Below are 17532 nucleotides of genomic sequence, written 5' to 3' on the forward strand. Positions count from 1 at the left end.
AGCTCTTTTAAAATAATAAGGCCATATTTATTTCTGACTTCATATCCCAGACTCTCATACCTAGCTGCAATAAGGGAATAGTTTTCAACACTAAAGAAGTCACTATAGGATCAAATAACTATTGCAACACTTCAGTCTGGAACATCTACAGATTTTTTTTTTTAAAGATTCTCCCAAGCTGATCATTAACTAATGAATTCTATGTGTTAGAGAGTACATACTATAATTTATTAATGGAATCTTTGAAGCAATGATCAATAACAGCACTTCTCAAAACTCCCCATTCACTTGTATCAGCAACATCTAGGGTCTTGTTAAAAGTGAAAATTCCTGGGCTCCTTTCCAGGGGTACTGAATCAGAAATTCTGAAGGTGGGACCCAGAATATATATCTAACAACTCTTCCAGTTCTAATAATGTATGCTAAAGTTTAAAGTCGAAGGTCTAAAGTTTAAAAATTAGTGACTGTATAAAATTAGTGACTGTACTATACCATAGTGCTCAGGTGAGAACCCATTTATTCAAGAGTCCTTACTATTGACACATCACTATACATAGCTAGACTTAAAGGAGGATGTAGGACATTTCCATAACAATATGGCAATAGTTCTGACAGCAAAATATGTAGAATCTAATTGGGAATGCTATCATCTGCATCTTCATCTATCAGTGCTACTTTAACAAAATATCTGACAATAGCTAATTTATAAAGGACAGAAATGTATCTTCTCACAGTTCTGGAGACAAACAAGTCAAAGGATCAGATGACAGTCTCTGCTGAGGGTCTTCTTGCTGAGTCTGCTTATGGGGAGGCGCAGTGTATCCTCACATGGCAGAAAGTGGAAGAACAATTAGGCTAAAGAGGTCACAGGAGTGCTTTCATAATGGCATCAGTTGCACATGGGAGGTAGAGCTCTCCTGTCCTCACCACCTGTCAGAGGTGTCACCTCCTAATATCCCCAACCCAGCAGCCAAACTTAAATGTGATTTTTTGAGGGCAGAAAACGTTCAAACCATGGCAGGGCTAATGGACAAGCAAATGCTTGTTTGTTTATTTTCCTTTTTGCCCTCCTGTCAGATAGAGACCCAGCTGAGAAGAACCATTCATGAGACAGAGAGCTAGTACCAGAGGGTAGCTAACCTGCTACTACCTTGACTGTGGACTTCCCAGTCTCTGGAAGTGTGACTAATATGTTGCTTATAAATTATCCTGTAAATTATTTTGTTTATAAACTACCTAGGGTAAGCTATTTATTACAGTTATTCACATATAAGAGAGGAAGATAAGGCTATTATACAGGATAATCCCCAAACTCGGATGCATTTAATAAAAATACGTACTAGAACCCCTTATCACATTAATGTTGTAACAGAAGTCCAAAGAAATGAGGTAAAATTCTGTGGGAATGGAGTGATTGGGCAATTCCTCTTGAAAAAGAAAAACAAATAGGATTAGAAATAGATAACTGTGGAGTTACATCCCATGACTGCCTCTTAGTTGCCAAGCAACCCTGAGTAAGTTAAACCTTCACGTTGCTCCTCACGCTCCTCATATAATACGGGGATTACATAGTGTACACAGCAATGAGGATGATCATGGCAAGGTAAATGACAGATGAAAACAATATCATTTTATACATTTTGGGATTTAATAATGTAAGATGGACAAAACATTTCAGAGGGGGCCTGATTTGAAGACTGTGCTCAATGCATTCAAATTTCTTTCACTCTCTTTGTACCATAATGAATTCCTCTTATTCTGCAATTATTCCTTGCCATAACTGTTAAGAAAAAAAAGACTTCTTTTACTTTATCTCAAGCAACATTTATGAGGTAGGTATCTCATTTCAATTTTTGACAGAGATTATCTATAAAAGAAAGAAAGAAAATAATGTTCCAAGCAAAATGATTTCATAGGCATAATAATGTCATCAAATGAAGTTAGTAATCCCTGATGTCTTTACTGGCTATTGCTAATGCTGAAGTCCTTTGTCTGCAAAACTCAGCATAATACCTAGTACAGAGTAGATTCTCAGCATATATCTACATGAATAAAAGACAAATACATGGACAATAAATTTAAATTTTTATATTATTGCACCCAATTTTTTATATATACTTAACAAAGGGTGTAGAATTGCAGCGAATAATCTGCAGAAAGAGTTTCTGAGAACTGCTAAAGCAATCCTTATGAAGTACTACAAGGTATACATACAAAGTTGTGAGCCTACAGAACAGCAAATTGTAATGAGCAGTCTGTGCCATAGCCAGCTGCTTTTAGAAAAGCAAGGTTTAGGCTCCAGGAGCAGGAACACCACTGATAACATCTATCTAGAAATTTACAGTATTCAAAGCAATAATATGCACACTATTTCATATAATCTTTGCATGTACCCTATGAGATAGATAGAGATTTATCCTTTGTTTAAATGAGAATTGTGGAGGTGATAAAGCTCCCATTTAATAATTCTGAAAGGAGGGCTCCTACCAAACAGGCAGTACAGTGATATTTCCTCTGTAGTCTGCTGTCCCCTAGGATTTAAATTGTTGGACCACAGTGTGTGCCTCATTTTCTTCTTTCTTATCTTTGTCCTCAGCATCTTGAGAGGCTTTGTCAACTCTACAGAATGTTCTAACTTCGCTAGACTGCTGTCTCCTATGCCACCAAAACAGGAACACCATCAAACAGCAACAGACACAAAGGTTAATCATATCCTCTTTCTTCTTTGGCTACAGTGAAGGAAATAGGAAGGAAAAGGATAGAAAAAAAAAAAAAAGAGGTGACTCTTAGGTAATGAGGGACATGCAGGAGAGAGAAAATGAAGACTTAGGATCCTGCAGACATCTTTGGCACATTTCTCCACTCTGTTGAGCATTTCTTTTGTATGTTCTAAATGATAAATTGATGTCTACCTTCTTTAAAATATTTTAAGTGAGAAATATTTTATTTATTAAAAATTTCCCCAGTATTGTTTTGAAGATGATGATGATAATTCAACTCCATACTTATAATACCTAAGACCTCAATTGATCTTCATAACAACATAGAAAGAACAAGGTTCAGAGGAAGGAAGAAGCTTCAAGGTTACATAGCTGAAAAGAAAGCACAACTGGACTCCAAAACCCCAGATTCCTTCCACAGTCTTATGCTATAATTGGTTCACAGGAACCCTGCCATTATAATGGATGTATATTCAATTAATCCATCTTCAGTGAGAAGTGATTTACATAAACGTAAAAAGAAACCACAAGGCAAGTCCTTCCATTTTATATTCAGTTGCATAGGTAGACAAATGTGTGATTTTATATCACGGAACAACCAATTTTCTACCATGAATGAAGTTGACATCAATTTCAAAGAAACAAAAGCAAGGGAGAAACAAATCAGGCTAGCCTGACAGTTTACAAAGTGAGAATTGGAACCAGAACCACATGTCTGCAGGCGGCTTTTGTGTCAGAAGACACTGTTTGGCTTACGGAGTTTCTTCAAGCTTGCTTTCAATTATGAGTTGATAATGACTACTACTTGAAAACAGTGTTTCATTTTCAAGCATATCTTGCCTCAAAGACTGACTCAGGTTCCCCCAAAGTGTCTGTTAATGAGAAATATCCCCTCTCGCATCTTCACAGAGGCAGAATGATGTCATAACGTGGCCTTTGGCATCGGGTAGAACAAATTTCAAACCAAATTCCAACTCTGACATTTCTTAGTGTTACCTCAGGCATCTCTTACACATTGGACACAATAATATTGGCCCTTAGGGTATTTTTGATGGTTGTATTTTTATTTAATATATAAAGAATAGATTTTATGAATTTCATAGATATGATCCCAAACTACAACAAAATTTTCTGCCCTCCCTCCTCCTTCCTTTCTTTCCTTTTACTAGAGTTATTTTTTCATTTTTTATTTTATTACCTTTTAAGTTTCAATTTAAATGTTTTTTCCTCCAGTGATTGAAATTATGTTTTAAAAATCCATGAGTAATACTTATTTGTGTGCTTTTTGCATTTATTATATGTTCTTACCTCATAATAAGTGCTCAATAAATATTGGTAGTAGTATAGAAATTTCAGCTGTTTGTTTCACTATAAGTCAAATGCAAATCTTGTTTATCTGTGTCAAGAAGTGATGTTGGCTAGAATGACTGAGTTTGGCAGAATCCAGCATGAGATAGCAGAATCTCTCATGACTGGTCCTTTCATCCCTGTTAGTGACTCTGTAGCTAGCTGATATTCACAATTCTATGGTCCTGGGGAAAGCTCTCAGCATTTCTTATGCCCTCTGTAAGACGGGGATAAGATAGCAAAGCATATCTTTCTACCATATAGAATTTATTATTACAATTATTATCTGAAAGGTGGAGAGAGAGGGAAGAAGGGAGGTAGGTAGAAGGAGGGAGGGAGGCAGCATGGAGCAGGGGAGAGAATAGAGACAGACAGGTGAAGATCTCCCATCTGTTGATTTATTCCTCAAATGCCTACAACAAGTGAGGCTTGGCCAGACTGAAGTTGGGAGATGGGGCAAGGACTCAACTCCTTGAGCCATCACCTGCAGCATTATAGGGTCTGCATTGGCAAGAAGCTGGCACTCAGTGCTGGAGCTACAACGAAGCCAAGTACTACAATGTGAGTCATGGTCATCTTCAGAGCTAGAACGAATGCCTGGCCCTATCATCTAAGATTTTGATGAACTCCAATATCATTTGTGAAAATGTCTGTAGTTTGAAATGTCATGCTGATGTAAAGAAGCAGTATTATTGTCACACCCTGCACTGATGGGCAGCTATGTTAATACATTACGAATAAACTGGTCAGGAATGCAGACGCCACACACTAGTTTCAGCTTAAAATACAGCACAAGATCGAATTGGAATGATTGAAATCATCATGCAATGATATTCTCTGGGCTTTTCTTGCTATTTGTTTGCTTTTTCACCTGGAAGTTAAGTGACTTTGTTAACTTCCCAAGTTTATATTATTTTCTTCATTCTCCTTCAGAAATGACAGAGTGTGAAAAAAATCCCATTCACACTATATTTCTGACTTGTTCAAACACAAGTATATTTTGGGCCAACTTGTTCTTTTGAGATTTTGGCTTCGATTCCTTGGCTCATGGAAGCGAAGAAATATTTCAGGTCTTGATGTCATGTTTGTCATTTTATTTGTTTGTTGAAATTTGCCTCTGAACTTTTTATCTCACTAATGGAACGAAAACATCCCAAGCTAGTATGCCCATCACTAATGATATTTCCATCAAAGCTCAGTCCACTTCAGTTCATTCCTCAAACCATGTGCTGAGTTTCTACTTTGCCCACTCTGTGCTGGTAGATAATGGGAGGAAATAGCAGGGCAGGTATTTGGCACAGTAGTTAAGACATTACTTGGGATGCCTGCTTTCCTCATCAAAATGTCTGGGTTTGAGCCCTGCTCCATTTCTGATTCCAGATAATATGTGCGCCCTGGAAGGCAGCAGGTGATGGTTCAATGTTCTTGGTCCCTGTTGATTAAGTTATGAGCTCCTGGCCTGGCTCAGGCCTAACAGATGAGGTTATTTGGGGGAGTGAATCAACAGATTCTCTCTCCACAAATACACACACACACAAAACTCTCTGCCATTCAAATAAAAAAATTAAAAAGCCTTTTTAAAAGGGAGAAGAAATGGCATGGTGTTTTCCAGTCTCCAGGTGCTCAGTGTTCAGCTGGGGAGCCACATGCTGAATTGGCACTACATGTGAGGAATCCTGTGATACAGCCATATTCAACAGCATAGGTGAGCATCAGGATGGCCACTTAGTCTGAGGAGGGGAAATAGCCTGGGAAGGCTTCCTGGGGAAGTAACACTCTTAAATATCAATGCACTTAAAATTAAACAAGATAAATTTCCCCAAATGACTAGCTAGTTGTATTCCTGAAAATGCTATTCTAGAATACAACTCATCTTTATCATTGCTCTCATTTGATACACTGATTGAATTAAGAGTCATTTATTTTATTTATTTCAAAGGCTAAAAGTAATTATTTACTAGCTGATCTGCTGGAAAATCTCAGAAGGCAACCCTGAGAGATGAATTTTGTAAATCAGCTGATTATTTATCATTAAGACTATTGAAAAGTGTTTGAAGATATCATTTCAGTTTCCAAGTACAAATGACTATCTTGTTTCACTCTTTCAAAACAAAAATGTCCTTTAGAAATTGTCTTAAGTGGGGCATATTTCTCAAGGTAAAATGTGCCATGTACCAAGTGGAAATATTGATTCAATCTGCTGTACTACTTCACAAACATCTTTATTTTTTTTTTCTTTTTTTAACAGGCTGAGAGACAGAGATCTCCCATCTGTTGACTCTCCAAATGCCCACATCAATCAGGGAGAAGCCAGGAACAGGGAATTCCATCCAGGTCTCCCAAGCAGGTGGCAGAGACCCAACTATTTAATCCATCACCTGCTGCCTCCCAAGGTGTGGATGAGCAGGAATCAGAAGTGGATCCTGGGCTTGATCCCAGGGACTTCACTATGGGATGTTGGTACCCCAGAAAATCTTTTAACCATGGCACCAAACATGTATCCCAACATTTTTTCTTTTGAAGTCATATATTTTTACCTTATCTTAGAGGAAAGAAAAAAAAATTTAAAATTTCAACTCCTTAATTTATAATTTAAGAAGTTTTGTTGGATCAAAAGAAAATAAAGAATGAACAGAAGCAAAGAGCGTAAAGGGCTTTAATATTTGAGTGATGGCACCGTATATGGAGAAGCCTTTCTCCGTGCTGCTGTGCAGCACAAGCATAAAAAGAAACCAGTGATTTGCTCAAGGTTGTTCAATGTGAGCCAGAAAAGATTGGGTATTTGAATGCAAGGCAGAACTGACATCTTTCTCTCCTAAAAAGGTATTTTTGTATGTGATTGGTTTCAATCCCAACAAGTAAACACAATCACATTTCATATATTTCAAGCACCAAGAAAGGCATAGTTGCTTTCCCTCAGGGGAGGTATGGGGGGCTTCAGGAGGAGAAATATTTACTCTTTCACAAAAACAAACATGCTACACAAAGTGAGGATTGTGGATACTGGGTTTGGTGTCCTTGGAAAACATACTGAGTGTGGGAAGATAGTAGACGGAGGTGGAGATGCACAGATTGTTGGGGTGCAGGATCTGAAGAGACAATCTCTGCCACTGCTCCCTGCACCCTCCTGGGCTCCTTACATTCACCACCTCCATGAACCCTTCCAGTTTCTCATCTCCCTTCCTAACTCTCCCGAGGAAATCCTATCTCCATTGTTCATATTTAGTGCCTGTGCAAGAAAATACTTGTATAGCCTCCTGTTTAAAAGCTTCGTATGCAGAGTTAAATCTCTTTGCATTGAAATCCAAAATCTATTTGCTACCAGCTTAGGGGTTTTTGGCAACTGAATTCACCACTCTGTACCTGAGGCTTTCCAATCTGGAAAAAAAAGGAATAATAATGCCTGCTGCAGAGGTTACTGTAGAATAAAATATGAGGATCCATGTGCTCAGTGTACTGTCTCATAATGATAAATCCGTGGTTAAAAATGTTATCATTTCCGTGGTGTATCTTCCACACATCGTTTTAATCTGCTTGTCTTCATATAAAGAATACTGCCTGTCTAGAACAGGCTGTAAGTAAAACATGAGGTTACTTTGAAGTCTATCCAGCAAGTTTTGCTACTGAGTTCCAGTTCCTTCTCATTAAATAATGTAGTAATAAGCCCAAACCTTCTGTAGCTGTGGGAGTAAACTATTCTCTCTAGAAATGTTCATTTTCCTTTGCAATCCACTTTGGTTTTACCCCTTTCAGGGCAGGAAGGTTCTCTGACTTCTCTTGTGCCTTTTCCTCTGAAGATCTTCATACATTATGTGTTCCTTTAGCTAGAGGGAAGAAATGTCACACAGCAATGCCAAAACGAAACTGACATTTCCCTGGTCTTTATTTCTGAAGGCTGCCATGTCACATACTATTTGCATTACATAATTTGGCTATTTTTTTTTTTTGCATTTTTATATAGGGTTGTCAGTCATGGAGCTTGCCATGGGTGGGGGAAGAAATGATTTCTTCTTTACACCCCTCATCTCTAGCGCATTATGATTGCTTCTGACTTTGTTTTCTGCAATCTGTTAACCCTTTATTAATATGAAGGTCTTGTGACAACTTTCATGGGGTTTGGTTCACCCTATGAGGTCAATATTTTTCAGTAATTGGGGAGAGTCAAAACACCTTTTGGGAAGAAAGCTTGTTTTGAAAATGGGATGTCCACTGAGCAGCACCATGCCATCCACCATTCCCTATGTGGAGCATTTATTTTTCCCAACAAATATACCCTGGAACACCACATTTAATTTTCTTTCATGTTCAATATCATTAGAGTTTTCCTATTCCTTCTGAAGAGAGGCAGAGCCATGAATTCCCAGATTCCTAAGCCAGCAAATTTTCATCTCTACCATACAATGTCACTGAAATAGTTGGAGACTGAGGGCAAATTTTAGAAAAGTGAACACAGTCATAGTAGGGGATCTGAAGATTCAAATGAAAATTTTTAAATTTTGAATCTGAGGAATAGCATTTGACCAAATTGTAGGAAACATAAGGTCGAATCGGATGGGAATGATGGAGAGAAAGTAGCGTTAGAACATAAGCCATAAAACCACCAGGGATAAGAAAAAAACAAAACAGTGTGAAGACTGGCATACTGACTGTGGTTATGAAGCTGAGGGGTGTGTGTGTGTGTGTGTGTGTCGGGGTGTGTGTATATGTGTGTGTGTGTGTGTATGTGTTAAGATTTATTTGAAAGTCAGAGTTACAGAGAGAAAGGGAAACACACACACATACACACACACACAAATGAGAGAGAGAAATAAAGAGAGAGAGACAGAGAAACATATCAATTGATCTCCCATCCACTCCCTAGATGGCTGCCATGGCCAGGGTTGGGCCAGGGCTGAGCCAGAAGCTTCATCCTTGTATCCCAGTTGGGTGGCAAGGGCCCAAACCCTTCAGCCATGTTTTGCTGCTTTCCTCTGGCCATGAGCAGGGAACTAGACCAATGTGGAGCAGCTGGGACACAAATCAGTTCTCTTTTGGATGTAGGCGTCATAGGTCGTGCCATATCAGAACATTGGTACCTCATGCTGAGGTTTTAAGAAATTAAGATAGAGTAGGAATACTTGGAGTTGATGTCATGAGGTACTCCTAGGATTCCTAAGCTCAGAACCGTACTGGGGCCACTTAGAGAGAAGTGACTTTTTCTTCCCTCTTGTCTACTGCAGGGTATCTGCTTCTTACTTGAGGATCTCATTTCTAAGTTCACAGATTTCTCTGTCTTCTACCTGACTCAAGAATTTGGCACAGAAAAAATAATGGTACACCCAAACCAGAATCAACTAAGAATGCAGATGTATTAATTTGGCTATGTAAAGACACTTGGCAAAGTGAAGAGGCAACCATCAGAATGGGAGAAAATATTTGCAAACTATGCAACTGATTAAGGGTTAACATTCAGAATCTATAAAGAGTAAAAGAAATCCAACAGCAATGAAACAAACAATCCATTTAAGTAATGAGCAAAGGATTTGAACAGGCATTTTTCAAGAGAGGAAATTCAAGTGGACAACAGATATTTGAAAAAAAATGCTTAGGATCACTAGCCAACAGGAAAATGAAAATCAAAACCACAATGCGGTTTCACCTCTCCAGTTAGAATGGCTCTCATACAGAAATCAACAAATAATAAATGCTGGTGAGAATGTTGAGGAAAAGGTACCACAATCCACTATTGGTGGGAATGTAAACTAGTGTAGCCACTATGGAAGACACTACGGAGATACCTCAGAAAGCTGAATATAGACCTACCACATGATTCAGCCACCCCACTCCTGGGAATTTACCAAAACCAAAAGAAATTAGCATTTGAAAGAGCTATTTGTATCCCCATGTTCACTGCAGCACAATTATCAATAGCTAAGATACAGAATCAACCCAGATGTCCATGAATTGTTCACTGGATAAAGAAATTATGTATACACACACACACACACACACACACACACACTATGGAGTACTACTCAACTGTAAAAATAATGAAAGCTTTTCTTTTGCAAAAAAGTGAATGCAACTGGAAACCATTATACTTAGTGAAATAAACCATTTCCCAAAAGACAGATACCATATGTTTTCTCTGGTCTCAGTTAACTAACACAGTACTTAAAATGTAATGAATTGGAATGAAATGTACATTTAGAGATTCAGTGATTCTTTACAGCTCTTGTCTCTTCTATTGAGGAACATTTTTTTCTTCATACTATTTGTTGAACTCTTTTACTTCGTGTAGGTTTAGCTTTGTGATCATTAAGTAAACTGAAAGTAGATCTTTGTAAAAATTTGAATGGGAATGGGAGAGGGAAGAGGAAGAAAGTTTGGGGCATGGGCAGAAGGGAGGGTAGGGTGGGAAGTAGCACTATTCTTCTAAATCTGTATATATGAAATATATGAAACTTATATAACTTAAATAAAATGAGAAATAGAGAAAAAATTGACAGCAGAATTGAGCAAAGAGAACTATGAGGGGTAAGTAAAAGTTGTAGGCCCTTAAATGATTTTTTTCATGAAAACGATTGGGAAGAATGATTTGGAAGGTATTTTGGGATCAAAAGGCATGGGCAGGGTCCCTGGGTTTCAGGTGAATGAAACATGAGGAATGGCCATCTCTTTGCTGACTCTATGGGGGTAGGGAATTCCTGGGAAAGTCACACACTCAAAATGAATATATGTTGAACATATAAACATGTAACTGTTAATTTATAAACATTCTCTCATGAAATCTACACACTATCCCCATGAGGCCTGTATTGTTTTCTTTGTCATATAGAAGAGAGCTCTGTTATGGGGAAGTTAAATGACTTGCCCAAAGTTACACAGACAGTAATGGGCAAAACCTGGTTTAAAACTTAAGTGTGCTTGAATTCCAGGCCACATGCTTCTCATTCACCTGCCATTACTCTGGATTTTATAACATACTTATCATTTGGTAGCATTTTTATTTATGACAGTGAGTATGACAAGCAAAGGAAACTGATTAGAGAAGAAATCCAAGGGGAAGGCATGCATATGGGGTGTTCTGAGCAAACTGGGATAAGTCAGGGACTCAGGACATTGGGTGGTGGGGAAGCTTATATATAAACCTGATTTCCAAACAGAATACTTGTGTAAAAGTGATTTGATGTGACAGGAATTTTTCCCCAAGTGGACCCTGGAAACCAGCTTCGTTTTTCAGGGTCATACTGAATCAATCTTACCGGAAACACTAACATGTTGCTAAGTCAGCGTAGGAATAATATCTTATGTCAGTGGAATGAAAAAGAGTAATCTCTCTTCTAAATATACACATAATAAATGGCTATTATGGAAAAATATACACAATTCTATTAATAAGTGAAATTTCTCCTACAATAGCACACTTCTGTTTTTCTTTCTTTCTTCAAATCTAAGATATCCCTGACAGGAAATTGCAACATTATTTCATACAAATAAAAATTGAGAAAAAATATTGTCATTTTAATCTAGAAGATACAGTTAATTGTAAATACAAATCTATGTCAGAGATGTTAAAATGAGTATACATACGTTATAGAATCAACCAAATGCTATATATTACATCTATCTTGTTTCTACATATAAAGTAAAGGCACATTGAAATATAGGTAACTTAAATACCTCATTTTTACTCAATATCTTACTTCCATATTTTACATTAAGAATGGGGGTGAACATTTAGTCTAGTGAGTAAGATGCTAGTTAATAAGCCTGCATCCCATTCCTATGTTTGATCCTGGCTCTATTACTGATTCCAGCTTTCCTATAGCCCAAACCCTCGGAGGCAGCAGTAATGGTTCAAGTAAAAGGGTTCCCACCACCCACAGGGGAGGCCTGGATTTAATTCCTGGCTCTGAGCTTCAGTCCCAGGGATGTACCCCAAACATTGTGGGTATTTGGGAGAGTAATCAGCAAAAGGGAGTGTAGCACCTCTCTCACTTCCCTCCTACCTCCTAACCCTCTACCTTTCGAAAAAACTAATTTCAAAATCATATTTTTAAAATTTTATTTATTTATATGTGAGAGAGGGATGGGAAGAGAGGGAGGGAGGGAAGGAGGAAGAGAGAGAGAGAAAGAGAATGAAGAGAGAGAAAGAGAATGAATATGCTCCTATCTGATAGTTCACTCCCCAGATGTTCACAACAGTTATCTCTGGGCTGAACCACAGCCAGGAGCTGAGAACACAATTCAGGTGTCCCACGTAGGTGGAGGAATACAATTACTTGGGTCAACTGCTGCTGCTGCCCAAGGTCTGTATTGTGAAGAAATTTTAGTTAGGAGCCAGAGATGGAGCTGGGGCTTGAAATGAAAGCTAAGAATCCTGATGTGAGACATGAATACCTTAACTGCTAGGCTAAATGTCTACATTCACAGTCATAATTTTTAAAAGATATTTAATACTCCACTATGCAATTATGTCATTATTTAACAAGTTATTGATTATTGGGCAGTAGGTTTTATCCCCAGTTCTTCATTACTTTAAAGAATGCCACAGTAAAATTTTTGAATGCATGTTAGCTCTGGTTTTTGACCATTTTCTTAAAAATAAAGTTCCCTAAATTGAATGAGCCAATCAATAGGATTAACTATTTTTTAAGATTCCACTAACATCTTTCCCACAGAAAAGTCACTCACTCTTCACAGAAAAGTCGCTTAACTTGCATTATAAAAGCAATTTCAAACTCAGTAACAATAAGATTGAGAAGCCAATACTTAGTCTTTTTCCAGAATCCAGATTCTACTAGAGAAGGCAACACTCACTGAAGCTATACTACTTCATGTACAAAGTTAATTGAAAATAAATCTTAATGGAGAATGGGACTGGGAAGGGGGGGTGGGGTGGGAGTGTGGGTCAGAGGGCGAGTATGGTGAGAATAATACTATATTCTTCAAGTTGTACTTCTGAAATTTGTATTCCTTAAAAAATAAATAAACAAACACTTTCTGATGATTCAGATGGTTCACTAATAAATTTGATGATGAACAATAACAACAAATTCCTGGGCTGACTGGTCCATTTTCACTCTCCCTGCGCAGAATTGATTCAAAATGACATGTTGTGTGTAGACTGTTTCTGCTCAGCTCATTGAAGAGAACATCAAGACATCTGTCCCCAAAAATGGATAACAAGAATTCTGAAACATCACAGCTTACTAAGCTCCATTTACTCAAGCCAGAAGAACCATTCCTGGGTGATAAACCTGGTCCAGCTCTGTTTGCTCACAATCTCATCTTCACTCGACAATGTCCTATCCAATGCATAGAAATCGGTAATTCATTTCCAGAACATAAGGACAAGACCACACTTTGCTGTGTTAGACCCATTTGAGGCTAACAGGCTAAATCTTCATGACTTTTCTCACTTATGTTGCTTATCATGTGGAACACAGCCCTTGACAACAGCAGCTGCTGGTCACACCGTGCAGCCAGATCGGTTAAACTGGCGTTCACCACAGGAGTATTGGCTGGAGAACATGGGGGCATTAACAACTGCTTCTCACGTGACTTACCTCATTCAAGCCTTGCCTTTTCAGTCCTGCAGCCCAGTCAGAGCAGTGAAAATGCCAACTTGTCTAGAAAAGTGGAAATACAGGAGCAGAATGAGTAAGGCTATAAAATGTAAAGACAGATTATGTAAAGCATGTAGGTAAGTACACTTTTTGCAGTACACATAACAGAATACCACTTTATAATTCCATAAAAGAACAAAAATTCAGAGAAAATGAAATAATCAAATCAAGGGGCTCAAAAACTACCTATGAAATTTAGACTCACATTGAGCCTACTATTCTGAAATGTCCTGAAAGACGAAACAAGACATTTTAGAGTCATTTAAACTTTAACTGCAATTTTCTGAATGCCTAGAGCTTCAGCAGTTATCAAAGCTCATTAGCTTAGGGAGTGGTCTGAAAGATGGATCCAGTGTAATTATCAAATGTCTCTGAGACAGCAAGTGCAAACTGTGTACACTCCCCTGATTTGAATTCTTTAATGGTGTAACTCACATTAGTGACTTAATTCATTCCGGGGTGGAAGAAATTAATCTAATCCTAAACTTGTAATCATATACTTGTCCATGAATGCTTTCACTATTATGGACAGGTGTCTGGAAACATTCTGATTCAGAATGATATGTATGGTTTAATGAGATGTGGTAAAAGTCTTATTTTTTTGCTATGCTTTCCATATCTTCAAATAAATACATAATTATTATTGATATCTTTGTCATTATGCTTTATGAAAAGGTTAAGTGTCAGATTAATTTCAACCAAAACTCTATGACTGTTTTAAGATCTAGCAATAAACACTTTCAAATTAGTTTAACTATTATCACTTAAGGTCATGATTGTCTCATTTTAGTGTACCAAAAATGAAATGTAGTAAGACACAGTTTCACATTAACAAATGTCAAAATGAAACATCTTTTCATTTGTATGTTCTAACTCTCAGTGTAAACATTGATATTGAAACACACACAGCCCTAACATGGCATTTCTGTCATCATCAATACTTTTCCATGCTTTATTCAACATTTCAAAAGAAAACATCTTATGTTTAACTGGTGATAAGACATATGAAATGGATATATTAGAAATCAATCTTCATTAAGGTAATGGGAGAAAACAAATTGGCTTAGAGCCTTCTACTGGAAAGAGAAATTCTTGGCTTTGCAAAAGATGCAGTTGTAGTTCCAATCCAAATAGGTTGGCATCTTCTCAAAACCCCATTGTGACAACCATTGTAATCACTAAAAATGCTGATCGCCAATCAATGTATTTTGTGGTGAGTCCTGGAATTATTAAATTCATTGTCAATTTCCCTTCCAGGTCCCAATTCACATTTACATGTAGTCTCCAAGCAAACTTAAATATATCATATAAAATTATTTATTACCACCAGGAGCCCTGCTCTGCTTTACTGTTGGAGGTAAATGCTTTTTATTTTTTTAACAGATAGAGATAGACAGTGAGAGAGAGACAGAGAGAGAAGGGTCTTCCTTCCATTGGTTCACCCCCAAAATGGCCGCTACAGCCGGCGCTGCAACAATCCAAAGCCAGGAGCCAGGTGCTTCCTCCTGGTCTCCCATGAGGGTGCAGGGCCCAAGAACTTGGGCCATCCTCCACTGCCTTCCCAGGCCACAGCAGAGAGCTGGACTGGAAGAGGAGCAACAGGGACTAGAACCTGGCACCCATATGGGATGCCAGTGCCACAGGCGGAAGATTAGCCAAGTGAGCCACGGCGCTAGCCTGGAGGTAAATGCTTTTGACAATGTTCTCAGAATACCCTGCACATAATAGTACCATAGCAGCTGTCATGTAATATTATGCTTGGTAATTTAGTGTGCTCTATCCTATCACAGTGTGAAGTATGTGAAGGAAGTGACCAGATCTCATCACTGATGAGACAAAACCATTAATAGGTGTGTCCAGAACTTCCCTACGCTCTGCTCATAAGGAACCCTGGGGTTTTCCCACTTAGAATGCCCTCTCTCTTCTCTCTCCTGCTGCTGCTGTTTCATTTAAACATAGTTTCTTTCATTTTCAGTTCAGTTTCCACAGGATTAGGATGGTGGTAGTGATTGTTAGAGAAACAGAACTGGAATGATGGATATGAAGATGATAGAGTTTAAAAGGACAAGGATGAGGGAGGCAATTCTAGGGAAAAACGCCAAAAAGAAGCATGCATCCTCTAATTTTAAGTGCACAGCACACAGCAGGGAGGTGTTTCAAGGAATCCAGGGGCCACAGCAACAGAGAGTCAGAAAGGGGTAAATCAGAGGCGAGAGGGAGAAGTTCAGGGGTGGCGTGAGAAAGAAAGAAGGGATGGAATATGAATGTGAATTAGTGTCTGGATTATTGTGCAAGAGGTCCTAGGGATAGGAAGGTGATGCTGAAGAGGAGGGTGGACCAGAATTCTAGTGAGTTCTGTAGGGACAATGTCCTGCAATATGCCCCAGTGGAATGTGAGAGGTGAATAATGGCTAAGGTCTCATTGGGCATTGCTGGTCACTCCCTGAAATGAATCAGTGAGTCTTTATATTTAATGATATCACAACTGCTTATGTACTATCATTGTCCTACACAGTGTCTGGTACAAACTGTATTGCGAAAAAGAGCTCAAGCAGAAAGAATGCCAAGAAAAAAATCAGGATTTTGTATAATTGCCTCTTTCCAGTAAAGAAATTAAAAGATTAGACTTTAGGCCAGCGCCGTGGCTCAATAGGCTAATCTTCTGCCTGCAGTGCCGGCACCCTGGGTTCTAGTCTCGGTTGGGGCGATGGATTCTGTCCCGGTTGCTCCTCTTCCAGTCCAGCTCTCTGCTGTGGTCCAGGAAGGCAGTGGAGGATGGCCCAAGTCCTTGGGCCCTGCACCTGCATGGGAGAGTAGGAGAAGCACCTGGCTCCTAGCTTCGGATCAGCGCATGTGCCGGTCGCAGCGGCCATTAGGGGGGTGAACCAATGAAAAAGGAAGACCTTTCTCTGTCTCTCTCTCTCTCTCTCTCTCTCACTGTCTACTCTGCCTGTAAAAAAAAAAAAAAAAAAAAAAGATTAGACTTTATCATAGAGGTAATAATAGAGGTAATAGATCAGATATCCTACCAAGGATTATGCATAGTGACACTGTTCATCTTTCTTTAATCAAGGATAGAAAGTGTCCTAAAAAGATAATTAAAATAACAAAATAAAGATCTTCCACCAGAGCAAAGACCAAAAAAAAAATGAAATACCAAGATTCAAGTCAGAAACAATGAAAGTTTCATTAACTTAATACAAATTCAATTGGAGATTATCAGGCAGAGGAGATGAAAAGAGACTGAGTTTTGAGGAGGCGTGTAGTTCAGGGAGTGATAGAAGAGCTGCAGCAATGCCACAGCTCTTAATAGAGGGGAGCCCTGGTGCCACCGAGGTACAGAAGGTGGAGCTCTCACCCTGCCTCGGATGCCACGTGTCAAGGCTGTCTCCACAGGACACACACCACATGATGAGCTGAACATAGTTCACCAGGCAGGGAGGAAGGTATGCTTGACAGAGAAAGCTGCATATGCAGGAGCATATGTAAGACTGGGGAGTGAATAGGCACAGTATTCTTGGAAATCACAAGGTTATATGAGTGTTAAGAAATATGGTGTTTCTGATGGGGCACCAGAGTGGGAGCCTTGGAAGAACAGAGAACAAGGCTAGAATTGAGGTTAGGATCAGATGGCACACCACAAGCAAAGGAAGAGTATGATTGCTATTAAAAAGGACCTTTCTTATAAATAGAGATGAGGCATAGATAGGCAAATTTTCTTATTTATGCATTTCTTTGTTCACAGGTGTCATGGAAGACAGTATCTGTGCCACTGCAGAGAGACAAGTCTGTAGCAGGCAAAGCGAGGATGAAAAAATGAAGTCCATGTTGTTGACTTGCATGAGTTAATGGCA

General features: G+C 38.7%; 1 protein-coding gene across 1 annotated transcript in view; it reads right to left on the bottom strand.

Annotated features, from left to right (window-relative positions):
- Positions 1-17532, bottom strand: part of TENM4 (teneurin transmembrane protein 4) — a 1939017-nt gene that overhangs the window by 1859480 nt on the left and 62005 nt on the right. The window contains exon 2 of the mRNA XM_089331772.1: positions 13619-13681. The gene's annotated coding sequence lies outside the window, so the exon portion shown is untranslated. The remainder of the gene's footprint in view (positions 1-13618; positions 13682-17532) is intronic.

This window comes from Oryctolagus cuniculus, chromosome 1 (genome assembly GCF_051225735.1).
Source record: "Oryctolagus cuniculus isolate XC-2025 breed Fujian yellow rabbit chromosome 1, ASM5122573v1, whole genome shotgun sequence".
Classification (NCBI taxonomy): domain Eukaryota; kingdom Metazoa; phylum Chordata; class Mammalia; order Lagomorpha; family Leporidae; genus Oryctolagus; species Oryctolagus cuniculus.